Here is a 21497-nt window from a genome sequence, read left to right as displayed (position 1 = left end):
ACTTTTAAATTAGAAGTAATTGTAGTAACCATTGTTCCTTTGTGAGCCCTCCCCACATTCAGCTTGCAGACACAGGCAGCTGCCATAATGATTCCTTAGACCCTACCCCACCCAACTTGCAGGCCCACCAAAGCCACTCCAGTAGCCTATTTTGCAAATAGCCTATTTTGGCTCGTGCTGTGGACTTTTCTAAAATCTCTCAAAGGTTCACAAACTCTGAACAAGCAACATCTAGCCTCAGAATGCCCTGTACTTCTTGATAAGCAGCCCCAAGTCTAGCACTAGCAGCAGCTATCCATGAGTTGCTGCTTAGACTCTCCGAGGCACCTCCAAACCCAACATAAGGGGCAACTCTCTGAAGATCACTTTTTAGCTCTTACCAAGTAGCCCCAGGCAGGGCACAGTCAGGGGCTGAACTTGACCTACACCAGAGCCCCTCCAAGGAGGCACCAGAACCAACACACCAGTGGCCAGCTTCAGATCACATCACAGCATCACCCAACCACCTCACAAATGATACACCCAGAGGGCAGACTGGACAGGCACCAGAGCCATGCTAACGCAAAACCTGCTCAGTAGGGTCAGCCCCTGCATAATACCTCTTCAAATGTACTCACCAGTCAATCCTCACAAATAATTAGCCTGAGGGTCAATCCCTCTCATGGACATACAAACAGCAACTAAAGCTCATCTACAACAGGAATGCACACTCAAGCCATACAAAGAACGCACCTGGAGCACCTGGCTCAGGTAACCAGAGAGAATGCCCCACTTGGCCCCACAGGACACCTGCTACATAAGGCCACTCTACCAAGACTGGGAGATATCGCAGCTGTACCTAATGCATAGGAACAAACACAGGAAGTCAGCCAAAATGAATAGACAAAGAAACTTGTCCAAAAAGAAAGAACAGAACAAAGTTCCAGAAACAGACCTCAAAAAAATGAAGACAAGCAATCTACCAGGTGGAGAGTTCCAAACACTGGTTATAAGAATGCTTAATAGTTTACGGCCATGCCACCCTGAACACGCCTGATCTCGTCTGATCTTGGAAGCTAAGTAGGGTCGGGCCTGATTAGTACTTGGATGGGAGACCACCTAGAAATACCAGGTGCTGTAGGCAAAAAAAAGAAAAAAAGAAAAAAAAAAGAATGCTTAATGATCTAAAGGAGAACTTCAAAAAAGAAATAGGAAACATAAAAATAGAGATTGAAAACATTAAGAAAAGTCAGAAATGAAGACTACAATAACTGAAATAAAGAATACATTAGAAGGAATCAATAATAGATTAGATAAAGCAGAGAAGTGAATCAGGGATTTGGAATATAAGGTAGCAGAAAACACCCAATCAGAACGATAAACAGAACAAAGAATCAATCCCCTCCAAAATAAGAAAAGTTTAAGAGGCCTTTGGGACATCTAGTGTATCAACATTCACATCATAGGGGTACCAGAAGGTGAAGAGAGAGAGCAAGAAAATGAAAACCTACTTCAAGAAATAAAGATGGAAAATGTTCTTAACCTGGTGAAGGAAACAGACATACAACCCCAGGAAGTTCATAGAGTCCCAAACAAGATGAGCCTAAAGAGGCCCACATCAAGACATAGCATAATTAAAATGCCAAAGGTTAAAGACAAAGAGAGAATCTTAAAAGCAGCAAGAGAAAAGCATTAGTTAAACTAGGGAACTCCCATAAGACTGAGCTGATTTCTCAACAGAAACTTTGCAGGTCACAAGAAATTGGAATGAAATATTCAAAGTGATGAAAAGCAAGTACCTACAATCAAGATTATTCTACCTAGAAAAATTATCATTTAGAATCAAAGGGCAGATAAAGAGCTTCCCAGACAAGAAATGCTAAAGGAGTTCATCAACATCAAAATAGTATTACAAGAAATGTTAGAGACTTCTGTAAGAAGAAAGAAAAATAGATTTAAAAATGAATAATAAAATGTCAATAACTACATATCTTTCAACAATTACTTTAAATGTAAATGGATTAAATGCTCCAATCAGAAGATAGGATGGCTGAATAGATAAGAAAACAAGATCCTTACATTTGCTGCCAACAAGAGACTCACTTTAGATTGAAAGACACACAAAGACTGAAAGTAAAGGGATTGAAAAGATATTTCGTGAAAATGGAAACAAAGAAAAACCTGAGGAAGCAATATTTATAGGAGACAAAATAGACTATAACAAGAGACAAAAAGGACCCAGTAATTCCACTAATTTGAAAAGACATATCCATTCATATGTTCATTGCATCATTATTAACAATAACCAAGATATAGAGTCTATCTGCATGCCCATCAATGGATGAATGGATAAAGAAGAGGTGGTACATATATACAGTGGAATATTACTCAATCATAAAAAATAATGAAAATTTGCTATGTGTAGCAACATGAATGGACCTAGAGGGTATTGCGCTGAGTGGAGTAAGTCAGAAAATGACAAATCTCATATGACTTCACTTCTATGTGAAATCTAGAGAACATGATAAATAAAGAAACAAAACAGAAATAAGCTCAGATACAGAGAGCATTTTGATGGTTACCAGATTGGAGCGGGGTTGGGAGAATGGGTGAAGTGGGGGTGGGATTAAAAGGTACAGATTGGTAGTTATAAAATAGTCATGGGGATGTAGAGTGTAGCATGGGAAATATAGTTCACAGTATTGTAATAACTATGTATGGTGTCAAATGGGTACTGGATTTATGGGGGTGATCACTTCATAAGTTATATAAGTGTGTAATCACTGTGCTGTACACCTTAAACTATTATAATATTGTTTATTACGACACATCTATCACAATGGCTAACATTTGTGGTTTAAATTTGTATGTTCATGATGAGAAATGATGTCGACAATCTTTTCGTGTGTTTATTGGCCATGTGTATATTTTTTAATTGGATTTTTTTACTTTTTTTACTATTGAGTGTGTTTTTATTGTAGCGATACATTATGTTGAGTTTTGAGTGTTCCTTACACATTCTAGATACTAGTTCTTTGTCATGTATGAGGTTTACAAATATGTTCTTCGCAGTCTGTACTTTGTCTTTTCAGAGTCTTTTTTTCCTTTTCTGTATATATTATTTCCATTACGATTATGTCATAAAAATATTTTTTGAAGTTTCTTTATATTTATTTCTTTATTTATTTTTCAATTATGGTCAGTATACAATACTATATTATTTTCAGGTGTACAACATAGTGCTTAGATATTTAAAATAATTATGAAGTGATCACTCTGATAAATCTAGTATGCAACTGGCACCATACATAATTATTACAATATCACTGACTATATTCCTTATATTATACTTTACATCCCCCTGACTATGTATAACTACAAATCTGTACTTTGAAATCCCTTCCCCTCTTTCACCAACTCGTCCAATCCTGCTCCCATCTGACAAACCTCAAAATGTTCTCTGTATCCATGAGTTTGTTTTTGTTCTGTTTGTTTATTTTGTTCCATGGATTCCACATGTAAATGAAATTATATGGCATTTGTCTTTCCCTGTCTGACTTACTCCACTCAGCACAATGCATTTGAGGTCACTCCATGTTGCTGCAGGTGGCAAAATTTCATTCTTTTTTATTTATTATTTACAGCTGAGTAATATTCCATTGTATATATGTACCACCTCTTTTTTATCTGTTAATCTATTGGTGGAATCCCAGGTCACCTTCATATCTTGGCAATTGTAATTAATGTTGTAATGAACGTATAAATGCACATGTTCCTTCAAAGTAGTATTCTGAGTTTCTTCAGATAAATATCCAGAAGTGGGATTACTTCGGATAAATATCTAGAAGTGAGTCTCTTGGTATAGCTTTTGTTTTACAGTCTATTTGTCTGGTAGAAGTATTACTATCCCAGATATTTTTAATTTCCATTTTTTAATTAATTTCATATTATTTTAATAATTTCATATTTAATTAAAATTTAAATTTAATAATTTGTCTTGCGTGTTTCCTTAGGTGCTTATGAACATTTTAAATTCCTACACAAAATCTGCAAGGTAGGTGTGATCTTCACGTTTTCCAGGTGAGATAACTGATAGCACCAAGAGGATTCTGCAACTCGCCCACTGTCACATAGCTATTGGGTTAAAGAGCCAGAGTTTGGATGCAGACTTTGATTTCATAGTTTGTTTCTTTCTGCTTCACTGTGCTTCTCCTAACCCTCAACAAATAGGCCTTGTTTGTTCACCACAGTTCAGTTGGGGTTTCAGGATTAGTTTTCCAATTCTCCTTCCCAGATTAAAGCTCGGCTTTAAACCTTAGCCCTCTTAGGACTTTGAAAGCCTTCAGAGTTCTTCCTAAGCCTCTCATTGCTGGCTGCTTGGATCCAGTTTTGTTTATTTTTTATTTTTTTAATTTTTATTATGGTGACATTGGTTAACAAAATCCAGTAAGTTCCAGGTGTACAATTTAACAGTAAGGCATGTATATATTGCATTGTGTGAAAGAAATCTAACTAGGGACGGTGAACACTCATTTCTATTGTTATGAAATGTCTTTCCATCCTTTTACTTTCATCTGTGTGTGTGTTTTAATTTAAAGTGAGTCCCTTACAAGCAGCCTGTGTAAGGGTCTTGTTTTCTTATCCATTCAGTCACCCTATCTTTTGACTGGAACATTTAATCCTTTCTCATTTGAAGTAATTGTTGATAGATATGTAGTTATTGACATTTATTATTCATATTTTTGATATACATAGCTTTCTTTTTCTTAAAGAAGTCCCTCTAACATTTCCCATAATACTGGCTTGGTCTTGATGAACTCCTTTAGCTTTTCCTATCTGGGAAGTTCTTTATCTGTTCTTTAATTCTAAAGGATACATTTTCTGGGTAGAATAATCTTGATTGTAGGTCTTTGCTTTTCATCTCTTTGACTATTTCATGCCAATCTCTTGCGGCCTGCAAACTTTCTGTTGAGAAATCAGCTGAGAGCTCCCTTATAGGTAACTAATTACTTTTCGCTTGCTGCTTTTAAGATTCTCTCTTTGTCTTTACCTTTTGGCATTTTAATTATGATGTGTCTTAGTGTGGGCCTCTTTGGGTTCATCTTGTTTGGGACTCTCTGAGCTTCCTGGAATTGTATGTCTATTACCTTCACCAGCTTAGGGAAGTTTTTAGTCATTATTTTTTGAAATAGGTTTTCAATTCCTTACTCTCTCTCTTCTCCTTCTGGTACCCCTAAGATGCAAAGGTTGTTATGCTTGATATTCTCTCAGAGGCCCCTTAAACTCTTCTCATTCTTTTGGAATCTTTTTTCTTGTTGCTATTCTGATTGGGTATTTTCTGCTTCCTTATCATCTAAATCACTGATCAATCTTCTGCTTCATCTCATCTGTTGATTCCCTCTAATGTATTCTTTATTTCAGTTATTGCAGTCTTTATTTCTGATTAGTTGTTTTTTTTTATGTTTTCAATTTCCATTTTTATGTTTTCTATCTCTTTGTTGTAGTTCTCACTAAGTTCATCTACTCTTCTCCTAAGTTCATTGAACATTCTTATAACCAGTGTTGTGAATTCCTCATTTAGTATGTTGCTTGTCTCCATTTTGCTTAAATCTTTTTCTGGAGCTTTGTTCTTGTTTCATTTGGGATATGTTTTTTGTCTCCCCATTTTGGCTGCCTCCTTGTTTCTGTTTCTATGTATTAGGTAGGGCTCCTAAATTTCCCAATCTTAGTAGAGTGGCTTTATGAAGTAAGTGTCCTTTTGGCCCCAGTGGCGCAATCTGCCCTGGTTACTTGAGTTGGGAGCCCAAGGTGCATCCCTTGTACTGGTCGTATGTGCTTTTCTGTTGTCATTGAGCTTTGGTTGCTCTTTGCTCATCAGTGAGAGGGATTGACCTGCTGGCTGATTGGTTGCAAGGACTAGCCAGTGAAGGACAGAACCTATGGAGTAGGATTCACTTTAGCAGGGTTCTGGTGCCTTTCCAATATGCTCTTTGAGTATATCCTTTTCAGATGCAACTCTGGGTGGTGCTCAGACTCCAGTCAAAGCCCAGCCACTGGGCATGTCATCCCAAGGGCCTCCTGGGTGGGTCCCAGATAAAGACTAAGCTCCATAGCAGCCTGTATCCTACCCAGAGCCACCTGGCAAGAGTCACTAAGCAATCCATAGATGGCTGACTCCAGAGAGGCTAAGTTGTGAACTGAAACCGACTTCCAATAGTGCCGGCCTTGGGGCTACTCCGCAGGAGGTCAGGTCATGCCGGAACCAGATGCTGCTTGTTTGAGTTTTGTAAACCTTTGAGAGATTTCAGGAAAGTCCACAACATGAGCCAAGATCAGCCATTTGTATGGGGCGGGGGGAAACCCTGGATGTGGCTTGGATGGGCTCACAATTTGGGTGGGTCAAGGTCTCAGGGAATCATCTTTGCAAGGCAACCAGTGTTAGGCAGGTTGATGGAGACTCATATATGGTGGCTGCCTGCATTCAGCCACTGGAGAGAGAAGGGCTCAACAAAGGAACAATGGCTTCTGCCAGCATTTCTGTCTGGAAGAAAGCCATTCCTTCATTCCTCGCCCTGAAGCCAGATCATTCAGTTCCTTCTTGTATGTCCTTAGCACTCCTTGAGCAGCTTCCCCAGCGCTGGATCTCAGAGAGAGTCCATCACTGAGTAAGTCCACACATGGGCCCTTTAAGAGGAACGTTTGTGACTCCTGCAGCCTTCTGTCTCATTCAGTGATGATCTCTATTGGTTTTCACAGCCAGAGGTGTGGGAACTTCTCTTCCTGTCACTGGAACCCTGGACTAGGGAGCCTGGTGTGGAGAGCCCTCTGCAGCTAAGATAACCCTCCCAATTCTCAACCACTCCACATCGTTGTGGGGCCAACCTGTTTCAGATCTTTCCCCTCCTAGCAGTCTCTAGGTGGCCTCTTCTGTATGTTTTCAGTTGTAGAACTTCCGTTTAGCCAGACCTCAGGTGCCTCTTAGTGATGGCTGTTCTGTAATTTAGTTGTAATTTTGATGTTGTCAAGAGAGGAAGAGAACACAGTCATCTTGACCGGAAGTTCTCTGTCTTGTCAAGGTCTTAAGAGGATGATACACAGAACAAATTTTTTTAAATTTAAAATTTAGTTTTTAATTTTGATGAAGTCCATTTATCAATTTTTTTAAGGATGGTGCTTTTAGTGTCAAGTCCATTAACCCTGCCTATTTTGCAAAAACTTTCTCTTATGTTTCTTCCAAATGTTTTATAGTTTTACATTTTAACTTTAAAATTATAATCATTTTGAGCCACGTTTTGCATAAAGTGGGAAATTTGAGTTTCATGTTTCTGCCAATGGATATCCAATGGTTCCAGTACCATTTGCTGAAAAGAGTCCTCTTCCTCTATTGACTTGTATTTAAAGCTTTACAAAATCTGTGAAGAATATTAGTATGGGTCTATTTCTAGGTTTTTAAACTCTATTTGTTGATCTATACAACTATTCCTCTATCAATACTACATTATCTTTATTGCTGTACCTATATAATAGGTCTTAATAACACATAGAATGATTATACCAATTTCACTCACCTATTTCAAGATTATTTTAGCTACTTTAGAAACTGTGTTGTTTCACATAAGTTTAGGAATAAGCTTTCTATGTCTATGAAAAAAAAGAAAAAAACATGCCCCGATGGTGACAGAAATTTATTAGACCTCTAGATAAATTTGTGGAGAAGTGACATTTTTACTATATTGAGATTTCCAATCTATAAACATGGTATGTCTCTCCATTTTTTAGGTCTTCTTTGATTTCTTTCATGAGCATTTTATAAATTTCAGCCTACAAATCCTATACATGTTTTGTTAAGTTTATATCTAAATATTTCTTTATATTAACTTCCAATTTGTGCACCTTTATTTATTTTTCTTTTCTTAATTTACTGGTAAGAATCTTCAGAAAAATTTTGAATAGAAAATTGTGAGAGTGGACATTCATGTCTTGTTCCTGATCTTAGAAGGGTGACATCAATCTTCTACTGTTAATATAATGTATACTGTAAAGAACCATGGTATGGCTCTTGCCAGCAATGCAAAATGTCATGTATCCATGATTAAAATATCATACAGAATAGTTTCACCATCCTAATAAGTACCCTTTACTTAACCTATTCATTCTCCTGCCCCAAGCCCTTAGCAATCTTTTATTGTTTTACTGTCGCTATAGATTTGTCTTTTCAAAAATATCATATAAATGGAATCATACTGTATCTAACCTTTTCAGACTGGCTTGTTTACTTTGTAATAGGCACTTAAGATTCATTTAAGATGGCTTTGTCTGAATTGATATCTCATTTCTTTTTGTTGATGAATACTATTCCACTGCATGAATGTACAACAGTTTGTTTAACTATTCACCTATTGAAGGACATCTTGGTTGCATCCATTTTTTGGTGACTGTGAATTAGGCTGCTATAAATATTCACGTTCATGTTTTTATGTTGACATTCATTGTCAACTCAGTTGGGCGAATACTTAGGATTGTTATTTTAATTTAAAATTCCCTAATGATAACGATATTGAGTCATTCCTCTATATGCTTATTTGTTATTTGTTTATAGTCTTTATTGTGGTGTCAGTTTAAATCTTTTACCCATTTTTAATTAGGTTGTTTGTTATCTTTGTGTTGAGTTTAAGATTTTTGTGTAAATTTTAGATGAACATAATTGATCAGCTGTGTTTCATCATTATTTTCTTTTAGTTAGCAGAATATTTTCTTCTCTTAATATTCTTTCACAGAGAAGTAATTTTTATGTTTAATAAAGTCCAACTTATTGTTATTTATTTCAAAGCTTGTACTTTTTGTCTTGTATCTAAAAATTCAACACCAAACACAAAGCAATATTTTTTTTCTAGAAATTTTATAATCATGCATTTCACATTAGGTTCTATGATTTGGCTTAATTTTTGTGAATAGTGTAAGATTTTCACCTCAGTCCATCTTCTTGCATATGGATGTCTAACTTTTTAGTTACCATTTGTTGAAAAGACTACACATTCTCCATTGAAAATTTGTTGAAAATCAGTTGATTATATTTTTGTGGTCTATTTCTGGGCTCTATTTTGCTTCGTAGATCTATGTGTCTTTTCATTTACTAATACCAAGCTATCTTTATTATGGCAGCTTTATAGTAAGTCTTAAAATTAGGTAATGTGACCTTCTAACTTTGTTCTTTTTTCTTCAGTGTTGTGTTGGCTATTCTAATTGTTTGCCTTTTTATGTAAACTCCAGAATCAGTTTGTCAATATCTAGAAAACAGCTTGCCGAGATTTTGATTGAAATTTTGTTGCGTTTATAGACAGATTTAGAAGAAATAACATATTAACAATATTGAGTCTTCCAGTCAATACTTCATTGACTTATTTAGACCTTCTCTCCTTTCTTTCATCACTATTTTGTAATTTCCTGCATACCGATCTGCTATTTCAAAGATTTTTTTAGTTTAAATTTTAAAATTTTCATTGCTGGTATATAAGAAAACAATTGACTTATTTAGATGGACCTTATATCCTAGGACCATGGTGGCTTATGCCAAGGATTTTGTTTGTCTGAGAAAGTTTTCATTTCTGCTTTACTTTTAAAAGAGAATTTTGCTGGAAGTAGAATTCTAGGATGGTGTGATTTTTCCTTTCAACACTTTAAATATTTTATTTTACTTTCTCTTGTTTCCATAGTATCTGACAAGAAGTTCACTGTAATTTTTATGCCTTTTTTATATAGGTAAAGTTTTTTCTTCAGGCTTCTAAGGTTTTTCATTTTATCTTTTCCCTCTGTTATTTGACTATAATATGCATAGAGGTGTGTGTGTGTGTGTGCGCCTGTGTGTGTGTCTATAACATAAATACATACACAAACACATATGTTAAGATGAGTTACAAAACAAGAACTGTTTGAATGAGAGGAAAGAGAAACCAAACAATATAAAGAAGAAAATGATTGTGCACAGTACATGTGAGTACGATGTCAGATAATGAACTTATGAAAAATTATACATGTAAATACATTTAAAAATGAATTTATAAAAAACAAAACATGACATAGATTGTTTGGAAGAAATGAGGTTTTGGAGATTGCTAATTATATAAAAAGGCCACTTATTTAAGATATTTTCTTCATTTCAATCAGAAGTAAAATAAAGTGATCTTTCTCATGACCTTTAATCATAATCCTGTGTGGATCTGTACAATTACTCTCTGGAATTACATAAACTAATGTTTTTCAGATTAAGACAAACTTGAGCCTTCTTTTGCTTAAGAAACATCAGATAATCCACCTGAATTGTGAATATAAATTTTTTAATCTTACAGAGAAAAGCTTCATTCATTTTGAAATTTTCTGATGACAATGCACTTCAGTGCTATTGTTCTATTTTCTCTATAAAGTAATATTACCAGGAAATACCTAGGCTACCATATAAACTTCCCTGAAAAAGCTTAAATATTTGAATTTATAAAATTAACTGCCACTCAAAATAGATAATTAATAATCTCTCTATTTGACCTCAAAGGCAATGGAAGTAAAAGGAAAAATAAATTAATGGGACTATATCAAACTAAAAAGCTTCTGCACAGCAAGAGAAACCGTCAACAAGACAAAGAGGCAACCATCCAAATGGGAGAATATATTTGCAAACTACGCCTCCGATAAGGACCTAATATCCAAAATATATAAAGAACTCATACAACTCAACAACAACAACAACAGCAACAACAAAAACAACAAAAAACGATCCAATTAAAAAAGTACCTGAACAGATACTGCTCCCAGAAAGACATGCAAATGGCCAACAGACATTTGAAAAGATGCTCAACTTCACTAGCTACTAGGGAAATGCAAATCAGAACCACAATGAGATATCATTTCACACCTGTAAGAATGTCTATCATCAACAGGACAAGTAAAAACAAGTGTTGGAGAGGTCATGGGGAAAAAGAACCCTCATACACTGCCAGTGGGAATGTAAATTTGTACATCTGCAATGGAAAACAGTATGGTGTTTCCTCAGAAAACTAAGAATCGAATTATCATATGACCCAGCAATCCTTCCTCTGGGTATTTACCCAAAGAACCTTAAAACATTTATCCACAAAGGTATATGCACCCTGATGTTCATAGCAGCATTATTCATAGTGGCCAGGACATCTCCTACCATAGATGATTGGATAAAGAAGCTGTGGTGTATATATACAATGGAATATTACTCAGCCATAAGAAAAGATGAAGTACTGTCATTTGCAACAACATGGATGGATCTTGAGATAATCGTGCTAAGCAAAATAAGTCAGACAGAAAAAGTTGAGAACCATATGATGTCACTCATATGTAGGATATAAAATTAAAAGCAACAAACATGACAAACAAACAGAAATGTATGGACATGGACAGCAGTTTAGTGGTTACTGGAGGGAAAGGCGCAGTAGAGAGGTAGATAGGGGTAAAAGAGGTCAAATATTTGGTAACAGAAGGAAATTTAACTTTGGATGGTGAACACATAATACAATATATATGTGTGTGTGTGTGTGTGTGTGTGTGTGACATATTGTTGAACTGTACACTTGAAACTTATTTGATTTTATTGATCAATGTCCCCCCAATAATTTTAATAAAAAATAATAATCTCACTATAATTAATTCTTCTAAATTGATATAGTAGTCACTAAGTATATAATCATTCTTAGCCATTCATTTATTTTTTAAAGATATATGTGCTAAAATCTACTATGTGCCAGATTTTGTTCTAGGTGCTCAGGACACAGTGAAAAACTCCCAACTTTTTTGGACTATATGTTGTCATGAAGAGTGATGCAATTAATACACAAGCCAGACAGTTTGTAAATATTGTGAAGAAAACCAAGGTAAGTAAATAGAGGGTGACAGAGTGAGGGTGGGGCCAGTTTCAGGTAGGGTGACATTGAGCAGAAACTGAATAAAGGGAGAGAAGAACTACCTGTAGTGTTGGTGAAGAGCATTTCGGGCAGAGAGAATAGCAAGGATAAAAGCACTGAAGTAGGAACAAGCTTGACATGTTCGAGGAGCTGCAAAAAGTCTTGTATGATTAGAGGGTGTGAAAGGGGAAGATTCAGGGGGTAAGCAAGAACCAGAACAAGTAAGATATGGAAGGAGTGTGCATTGTACTCCATTTGCAATAGGAAGCCACCAGAGACTCTTGAAAGGGGAAATGAACTAGAGATTTGTATTATAAAATGATTTTGTATTACAAAAAATAAATTTAGAATTGTATTTTTAATTCCACCTTTGGGATTCCCTTCAAATCTTGCATCATATTCATAATAATATATTTAATAGAACAAAATATTTACACCTTGAGGACGAATGTATTTTTTTTTTAAAATATATTTAATGGTTAAGGCTACTGAATAGAATCTCAGGCAAGCAGAAGCTGGGTTAAAGACCCAGGCTTCTTTGATTGAAAAGTACATTTCTTCCTGACTCTCTGATTTGAGTAGGGTATACTCCATAATTCCCTGGGCTTGGGGCTTTTTCATGGTTCTTTGTCTTAAGGTTTCACTTACCAATTTATGGGCTGGAAAATTTTTCCTGGCTCTTTGGGAGACCTCACTGTTGTCTCTATTTTATCCTGCTACATCCATGAAAAGTTCTCAGTTGACTAAAACTCCTTTCTTGAACTCCTGCTGCCCATATAAGTCACAAACTCTGTCTATCTCTTTCTTATTGACATGGTTATTCTAAGGGTATTATACGGAACTTTAGTGGCCTTTTGGGGAAACTTAAGATCTCTCCAAAAGTCTCTGTTTTCTCATCACTTGTGCCTTTCTTTCACACGTTTACAATTTCAATCTTCCCTTCAACTAAAAATATCAAAGACAATATATATTAAAATTTGAGAATTGAAAGCTATATAGTCTCTGTGTCTGTTCATATGATTATGCATGTCTATATATGTATTGCCAACATAAGAAACATCCAGAGCTGCAGATAATTTTTATAAGAGTTTATTTGGGACAAACTAATGACATATGCTGGGGAACAAGGTCTCAAATGCTCCCAAGAATAACAGTTTAGCAGTGTCTTTTATGTATTTAAATTAAGGAAGATTACGTGAAGGTGAGGAAACAATGGGAAGATTAGATTACAGGGTAGTTGAAAAAGATTACGTGCTCCCCTGAGGGTTAATACCCCTTTGAGGGTTACTTCTGGTATTTCAAAAATGTGTTAACCTAGATGCACAAGAACAATGGATGGGACTGGCTTAAAACTTTTCACTAAAGACCACTAAAGAAATTATAGACCTGAGATGTGACTACCCACCACGACCTGCCCAGTTAGGAACTTATGAGCAGATCACTCTGTGAGGTTATTTTCTGTAGAATCCTTTTTCATTCATAGTATGTTATCAACGTGTGATATTTTATTACCTGTGAACTGTATTAACTAATTTATAAAAATTCTTAAAAGAGTTCTATTCAAATTGGTTTAGAGATTAATGAGCACTTACGAAAATTAAATATTTCTAAAATTTTTGGAAACATAGAAACTGACCCAAACACTTTTCAAGTTCACATCACTTGGGTAAATCTTTGGCACTTAATACTGTTGGATTACTTTTTAAAAACTATGTCTTATGAGTTATCAGCATTAGGTGCAATATGAGCATATATTTTTATTCTACTTGAATTTACTAGTCAAATAAGTTAATATTATATTTACTGGTTGTTTAAGATTATAAAATCGTAAGTTTAACCTAAAGGAAAAAATGTACATGTAAAGATGCAGTAAAAATGAATTGCTTGATACCCATTACTTCATGTATACCAAGAAGAGTAGTTAAACAAACAAAAAAGCATGCATTTAACTTTTTTTCGTTTTTTGCTTTTGTGATGCTTGCTTACCATGAATTTGCTGTAATAGTACTTAACAGGGAAGTACCTTGAGATGATGGCCAGCCTTGTTTGGTGTTATAGCATGTCCACCTAAAAATAGTTCCAAAAATCTTTTTGGTAACTTGAAATCTTAGAGTTATGCTAAGTCACGTAACAGATATTCATTCAATACTTTGATTGTTTCTAAGTAAAATAAGCTACTGAAACATTAATTACTCATTACGAATTTAAGTTTATATACCTTTAGCATTATATTTTTATATGGTATAGAGAAGCTAAATATATTTGCGTCTATTAATAAATATATTTTATTTGCTGCATTGAGAATTTATACTGAAGAAGAGTATACATTAAAAATTGTGAGATGTTATATTCAGAAAATTTGCTGGTTTGCTACAGAATGCTTGTATGTGTGAGAGACAGTTTAAAATTGTTCACCTTCTAGTTTTCTCTATAAAAGAAAGGTTACTAATGGTTAAATCTATAATCAACATGTGTAATTAGAACTAATAGAAATAATAAGAGTGAAGAACAACTTTGTGTGAAAGTATGTAAGGAAAGTAGGATATGTTTTTGGTAAGGAAAAGTATATAAGGTATGAAGGATGTGCTTTTGTTAAGGAAAAAAGAGTGAATTTATCTTAGAGTAAAATGTCTGATTATTGCAGATTGAGAAAGATAAATTATAGGATACATTTGATGGATGTAGAAAGTTATAGAAGGTTTGTAGAAAAAGAATTTTATGTGTGGCCAAACTGGTAAGATTGAAAGGATTTATTTTAGAAGAATTTTCAAGATGACTCTTAATAGCAAAAATACTCTGCTACAAATCTAGAATTTAGTTATTTATCTGTTAAAACTACAATGTTTTCTTAGACTATTAATTTGTTCTTAATAAAATATTGTAAATGGTTTTCTTTACCTTTTAAATATCCTGACTAGGAAACAAAGATTTTGCTTCTTATTTGAATAATTTCCTTTGCTTTATTTTAACTTTTATCATATCCTGGATTATTTAAGACAACCAAAATTTCTCACTTTTACATGAGCTAATGTTTTTCACATTCTTCGCAATTTTCTCTCCCCTGAATCAATTATTAAATAAAATATTCTTGTTCTAGAATTGACTTTGAGATTTCTCAGAGGGCCCTGAAAAAACTCAAAATATTTGTTTTTTTTCAACTTGTAAAGAGAAATGTTAAAAATAATCTGTTTTACTTGATTTGTTGAATTGCATAAAATGTGTCAAATAAGAGATACTTAATCTTCTGAAGATTATATTTGTATGAGTAAATGTTATTAATATAAATATTTCAGAAATTGTATGAAGTTCATAGACATTTATCAATGCTCTGTTGCCCATGATATGTCCTGGTGTAACATTGTGAGTCATTATTCTAGTTACTGTTTTAAATGTTGTATGTCCCTGAAATAACTAAATTTCCTTGTCAAATGAACTCTCATCAAATCTTTAAATATGACCATTTTAAGTCTTATCATTCACAGATACATAATGGTTTACTCTGATTCTTCTCTGAAAATATTTACTATCATCTACAGACCAGAATGCCTCATGATGGCATCAATAACTTTAAGACCCATACAAATGGACTGGGTAAAGATTTCCAGAATTCTGGCGGAAAAGCTTATGGGTTCATGAAACTGCTAACCCAAGATCAATCAGAACAAGAGTTAGTTACACGTGACTGAATGAACTAATAAAGGATGATTATGGTTTTTGTTTGGAACACTACTGGTTCTTTAATGTTTTATTTTCCAAATTTAAGAAATCTTTTTCCCTTTTCTCTTTAGCAGGATGTAACTAACAACCATTTAGCAGATTACATTTTATAAACAGATATGAAACATTTGTTTTTTTTCCCCTCAGCCTGATAATTCCAGAATTCAGAAAGCCTTATTGAATATTCTCATTTTCATGGTAATATAATTTATTTGCATAAGTTCAAAAAGAATCTATTCTTTTTGTAACAGTTTATAGTCACAAACATCGGTTATAATAACCAAACCTTATACTGGAATTTCATTTTTAAAAATGATGTACATAAAGTCTGGTTTAGGGAACTAAGGTTGACTTAATGGATCCAATGCCTACAAAGCACTTTTGTGAAAACCAGCCTGTTATCTGTAGCACAGGGTTCAGAGCCTTATAGATGAGTAAAATATGTCACTTCCTGGCAGACCTAGGAAACTTAAATTTGTCTATATCTTTCAAAATCTCTTTATTAACATTTAGATCATAAGTGTGTCAAAATTAGTTAAAACTTAAATGGTTTACTTATTGACGAAGTGTCTTAAAAATCTGGAAGAGATGATAAATAGCAAATAATAATAAGTTATATTAAACATAGGAAAAATATTCCCATTTCTCTTAGCTGTGTCACATTGAATGGTGTGCAGTTTTAAAACATCTTATCTTTTACCTTTAATTCATTCTGAAACTTTAAATGGGAATTTCTGGCTCTAAAAAAATAGAGGAAAAGCTAGTCTGACTTTTTTTTTTAAGGAAATTGCTTGTGTGGATTCATAGTCTACATGTCTCTGAAAATTATGTCTCTCATGAAATTTATATAAAAGCTTTTACATTCTAAGAAAAGGAAAACAAAGACTAAACATGGATGGCGACTGACAGAAAAAGTGTTATAAAATGCATGTACTAAACTGAAATAATACCAATTTAACAAAGCTAATAATTACTACTGAGATCCAAGCTACTTGTAGTATGTACCTATGAATACACACTTTTGTGCACATACGTGGGGTGGTGGAGCAGGGCCATTTAGTTAGGCACCAACGAGAGCAGAATCAAATATGATTTAGATACTGTGCCTGCCTTCAAGTCCCTTACCATCTTGTGCAGAAAGTGAGACAAACATAAAAATGACAGGACTAAAAGTGGCAGAATATAGTGCATGTCAGGATAAAAGTATAAGGCACAATGTGTGATCCAAACAGGAAGAGTCCAACATCCCCACATGGAGAGAAAAACCTTTATGAAAGACAGGGCTTTGTACTTGAGGTGAGGCAGCGTGAATTATGACTTTATCTAGCATCAGCCCCAGGTGCCCTTCTACACTAACAAATTTCTTTGTCTTTGGAATCATTTTTTTTCCTAACAAGTTAATGTCTGTAATTGCCTTTTAATCCCTTCATAGGTTTTTATAAAAATTTTGAGTAAACTTATATAGGAATAGCTTTGAGACTACTGTTTGTCATCTGCAATACAAGGATTTGAACCCCCTTAACTGTAAAATCTCCAAATACATTTGGTTTCTGTTGTAACACTTGTAAATGAAAGACGTGGGGGTTTCCCTTAGGTAAGTCTGTTCCTACAATATTGCTAGGTTGACATGTTCTTTTCTCCTCCTCAGAGTTCTTACTAACTTCTGAAATAGAAGACAGGTACTCAAAGCAGAATTAAAACAGTTTAATGATTATACACTTGGGAGGGCAATGAGAAAACTTCTGGGATTAGTAATATTTTATTTTCTAATCTGTTTGTTGGTTGCATGGGCATGTTTATTCTGTGAAAAATCATCAAGATATACATTTATGAGAACTTTTCTGTGTGCACATTGTATTTCAGTAAAAAGTTAAAAAAGAAAAGTTAATTAACAAGAAAAAAAGGGAAGAGTCTAATTAACTTAAATCAGCCTTATCTTAGTGGTTGCTCTTGAAATAGACAACCCCTTGTTTCCATTCTGCCAAACTGAGTATCAGTAAATGATGGCTGAGTCCTTAAGGAATCTGTATGTTGGGGTTTATTTGATTCCTTGGCATGCTCTGGAGAAGATTCAGATGAATTACATATCTGTTTAGAGTTTAACACTAATGACAACTGGTTGTCTCTGCTTTATACAGGCACCACTAACCTGCACACAAACATTTATTTATTCTAGGCAGCTCTTCCAAAGAGCTGAGAAAATTCTTTCTTTTCCAAGTTATCAACATCTTCTTGCTCCTTTCTAGATGCCCTCTACTTGATCCTGTATTGAAAGCAATGTTTTTATTTTCAGACTTTCCTGAGGTCCTGTCTCTCCACCAAAGCATAGCCATTTTCCTGTGATTAATCTCATAATAGAGAAGTAAAGTTCTCTGTCTACTCTCTATTGTAGCATTAAGTTAGGAAACAGATTTGACAGATTTATGATATTTTGCTTTCAGTTTACCTAAGTGTTATCTCTTTGAAGCGCTCCTTGCAACTTTCTTTATCCTTTTTTGAAAGATCAGGACCTTCAGAGGTGAAATTTGATTATTCACAGGTAGCTAAATATTTCATGATCCAATGGTCTTGTGAATATTTTCTTTTATTATTTTTTTCATAAATAATTCTCAGTTTCTATTATAATTGGGAGCAAATCATCCTTAACATCATACAAATGAAAGCAAAACATAGGTTCAACTGGCATTTTCCAAAACTTCCGTATTCTGTTTTCTCTAATTTGTGCTTTGCATTGAGTTGTTTGCCCCTCTCCCCACAAAGCAGAGTGACTGGCACATAGCAGCCACTCAACAAATGGCTACTAAAAGAATGAATGCTGCTTATGCCATATTTCTATACCTCTTCTTCTCTTTCTTTATTCCAAAGAACCCTGCACATTAAGAAAACTAAGCAACTTTATCAATATGCTGAGAAGTGGTCTGAGAGCCAATAATTTTATCATTGCAGATTCTTGGGAAAAGAGCTTGAGGTAAGGAAGTGATAGGAAGGAAAGTCACATAGGATATTTCAGTCCAACTAGCTCTGTTTTATTTTACTATTACTGTTTTTGCTTTTAGTTCTGGTAACAGGCTGACATATATAAAGATACCTTTTACTGCTTGGCATTCTCCTCTGTGCATCAATATTATTAATGTTTTATCATAAAATATATTTATTTAAATGTGCAATTTCAAAACCATAGTTAGATTATAAGTTGAAATTTTATTATTTTTAAGACTATATATCCTCCCAATAGGTTTGCACAATCTAATGAAAGTCATTGATCAACAAAAGCCTTTTGAGAAGAAAGACATGAACTGAGATCTTAGTATTCAGGTGACATTTTATCCAGTGTTCTATGACACATTCACTACTTTGTTCAATACATACACATCACTTCTTTGCAACATTTAACATTATTGACAGTCTTATCCTGTTAGCTACCTTCCGATGGATTCCACAATACAGTGTTCTTTTAGGCCTCTTCCTACCTCTCAGATAGTTTCTTTTCAGGATCCATCCATGGCTTCTCTATTTCTCAAAACCTGAGCATTCCCCAAAGTTCTGTCTTTGCATTGTCCTTTTTATTCCCTATTGGGGTATACTTCTTTATTGCATGCAGACAAGCATAGCTTTTATATGGATATCTCTCACATCTATTTTTACAGTGTCTTCCATAACAAGAAAAGTAAGTGTAGTTGTGGACAAAGAGTGAGATATTTGACTTTAAAATTAGAGAAATGAAGCAGTTTCAGGTGTTGACAAGATCTGGGGAATGATCATGAGAGAAGGTCACTGGAGGAGAGTAGAAATGATGGTCTTTGACAATGAAAAAGTCAAGGCACTAAGAAGTGCTGTTTGGGTCACTTTAAAGCCATGAAAGAGGATGACAGAGCTTGCAAAGGGGTGATTTATAAACAATGTGCTGAATATTTCAATGTCAGCAAAATTCTTTTATCAGAAGCCACATAGTAAATATTTTAGGCTTTGCAGGTCACATGGTCTCTGTTTCAATGACTCAGATCTGTTTTTGTAGTGCAAAAGCAGTTATAGACTCTATACTAAGTGAACAAGCTTATGACTGTGTTCCAATAAAACTTTATTTCCTAAATAGAGCAGAATAAATTTGGTTCATGAGCTGTGGTTTTCTGACCCCTGAATTTGGGGATTAACTGATAAGTTAGTATATGGAAAAAGAAGATTTCGAGGTGGTATACTTGAATGTCATAAACCTCAAAAATAAAAAAGAAAAAGAAAAAGAAAAAAAATTTACATGAGTATGGTGGAGTAATGATCTAAAAGTGGGATGAAGATATAACTTCTTGACCTTAAAGTAGTTGAATGGAAAACATAAACATCTATTTTGACAGGGCTTTTAGAAAAGTAATAAATACCCAGTACCAGTAAAGATAAGAGAGTCTGTCTAAACTAGAGGTCGAGGGTGTAAGGTAATTGTGAACTGTAGAATGAGGTGTGAGTGGCAAGGTCAAGATTACAAGCGTAATGCTAGTTCCATCTCTTTATACCTAAAACATAACTTCTCATTAGATAAACTTTCAGTGCTTTCAAAGGCATATGTTTTTCTAATTGTTTACTGAATATAATATAAAGCCAGATAAATTGTTTCTGCTTTTTTTTAAATAACTTAGCAAGGCTCTTTATATTAAGATTCACACAAGGAGAATTTGTCATCTTTATTTATGTATATATGTATATGCATTAACATACCACATATCTTGGATATTGGTAAAAAATTCAAAATCTTATGTATAATAATTATATAATTTATAATATAGCTTTATTTTCAGATAGATTATAATTAATCTTCAAGTTCTTTGCTGTTCACTATAGTAACCATAGAAAAATTTGGCTTTGAACTTTTGGTAAGTTCCACAATGATTTATTATTCAAAATTATAGCAGAGTAAATTTTAGCTGTACAACATAACCTTTTTAGTGTTCTATTTCCTGAAACGTAGCCTAAAGTGATTCAATATCATAAATCGTCACCATTCTCTTCAAATCAAAATGTATTGAGCACTGTTATTTTCTTGTGGAGCAATATAACAACAAGTCAAATTGAAAACAAGCACACGCATGTGCACAAATGCACACAAAGGTAGATTTGCACAGCACATGTTCTGGGGAAATACTCAAAGAAAATCTCTGCCAAAACTGTAATTCTACTTTACTGTCTGTTGGGACTGATTTTGTTTGAAACATGGTTTAAGACAGTATCTCTATCATACCCAGTTCTGATATAAGACTTCTCCTACACTATCTTGCCATTTCCATTCTGTCAGATTGCATTATAGTATTGTTTTTCACAGCATGGTATCCTTCTCCCCCTGGATTCTGCAACATGATTTGAGTACCGTATATAATTAATAACAATAACTACCATGTTTCACTACTTTTTAATGTGCCAAGCACTGTGCTGTTTTACATACACAATTTAATGTATTCCGCACAATAGTTTTATGAATTATTTCAATTTTTTTTTAACGCCTATAGCACCTGGTATTCCTAGGTGGTCTCCCATCCAAGTACTAACCAGGCCTGACCCTGCTTAGCTTCCGAGATCAGATGAGATAGGGCACGTTCAGGGTGGCATGGCCATAGACCTCAATTTTTTTGATAACTTTTGCTTTTCAATTACAATTGGCATACAATATTATATTAGTTTCAGGTGTACAACAAACTGATTAGACATTAATATAACTTACAGAGTGATCACTCAATAAATCTAGTACCCATCTGACACCGTATATGGTTATAATATTATTGACTATATTCCTTATGCTGTACTTTATATTCCCATGACTACTTTGTAACCACCAATTTGTACTTCTCAATCCTCTACCCTTTTTCACTCACCCCACCAAACCCACTCCCATCT

At 34.3% G+C, this 21497-nt stretch overlaps 2 pseudogenes; one reads left to right on the top strand and one right to left on the bottom strand.

The window, feature by feature from the left end:
- Nucleotides 1-1004: 1004 nt before the first annotated feature.
- LOC112472878 lies at nucleotides 1005-1123 on the top strand (annotated as a pseudogene).
- Nucleotides 1124-21103: 19980 nt separating this feature from the next.
- LOC112472876 lies at nucleotides 21104-21222 on the bottom strand (annotated as a pseudogene).
- Nucleotides 21223-21497: the final 275 nt, after the last annotated feature.

Source organism: Pteropus alecto, unplaced genomic scaffold (assembly GCF_000325575.1).
Source record: "Pteropus alecto unplaced genomic scaffold, ASM32557v1 scaffold139, whole genome shotgun sequence".
NCBI classification, from domain to species: Eukaryota; Metazoa; Chordata; class Mammalia; order Chiroptera; family Pteropodidae; genus Pteropus; species Pteropus alecto.
The sequence above is the reverse complement of the archived record's forward strand: the minus strand, read 5'-3'. Positions and strand labels throughout refer to the sequence as shown.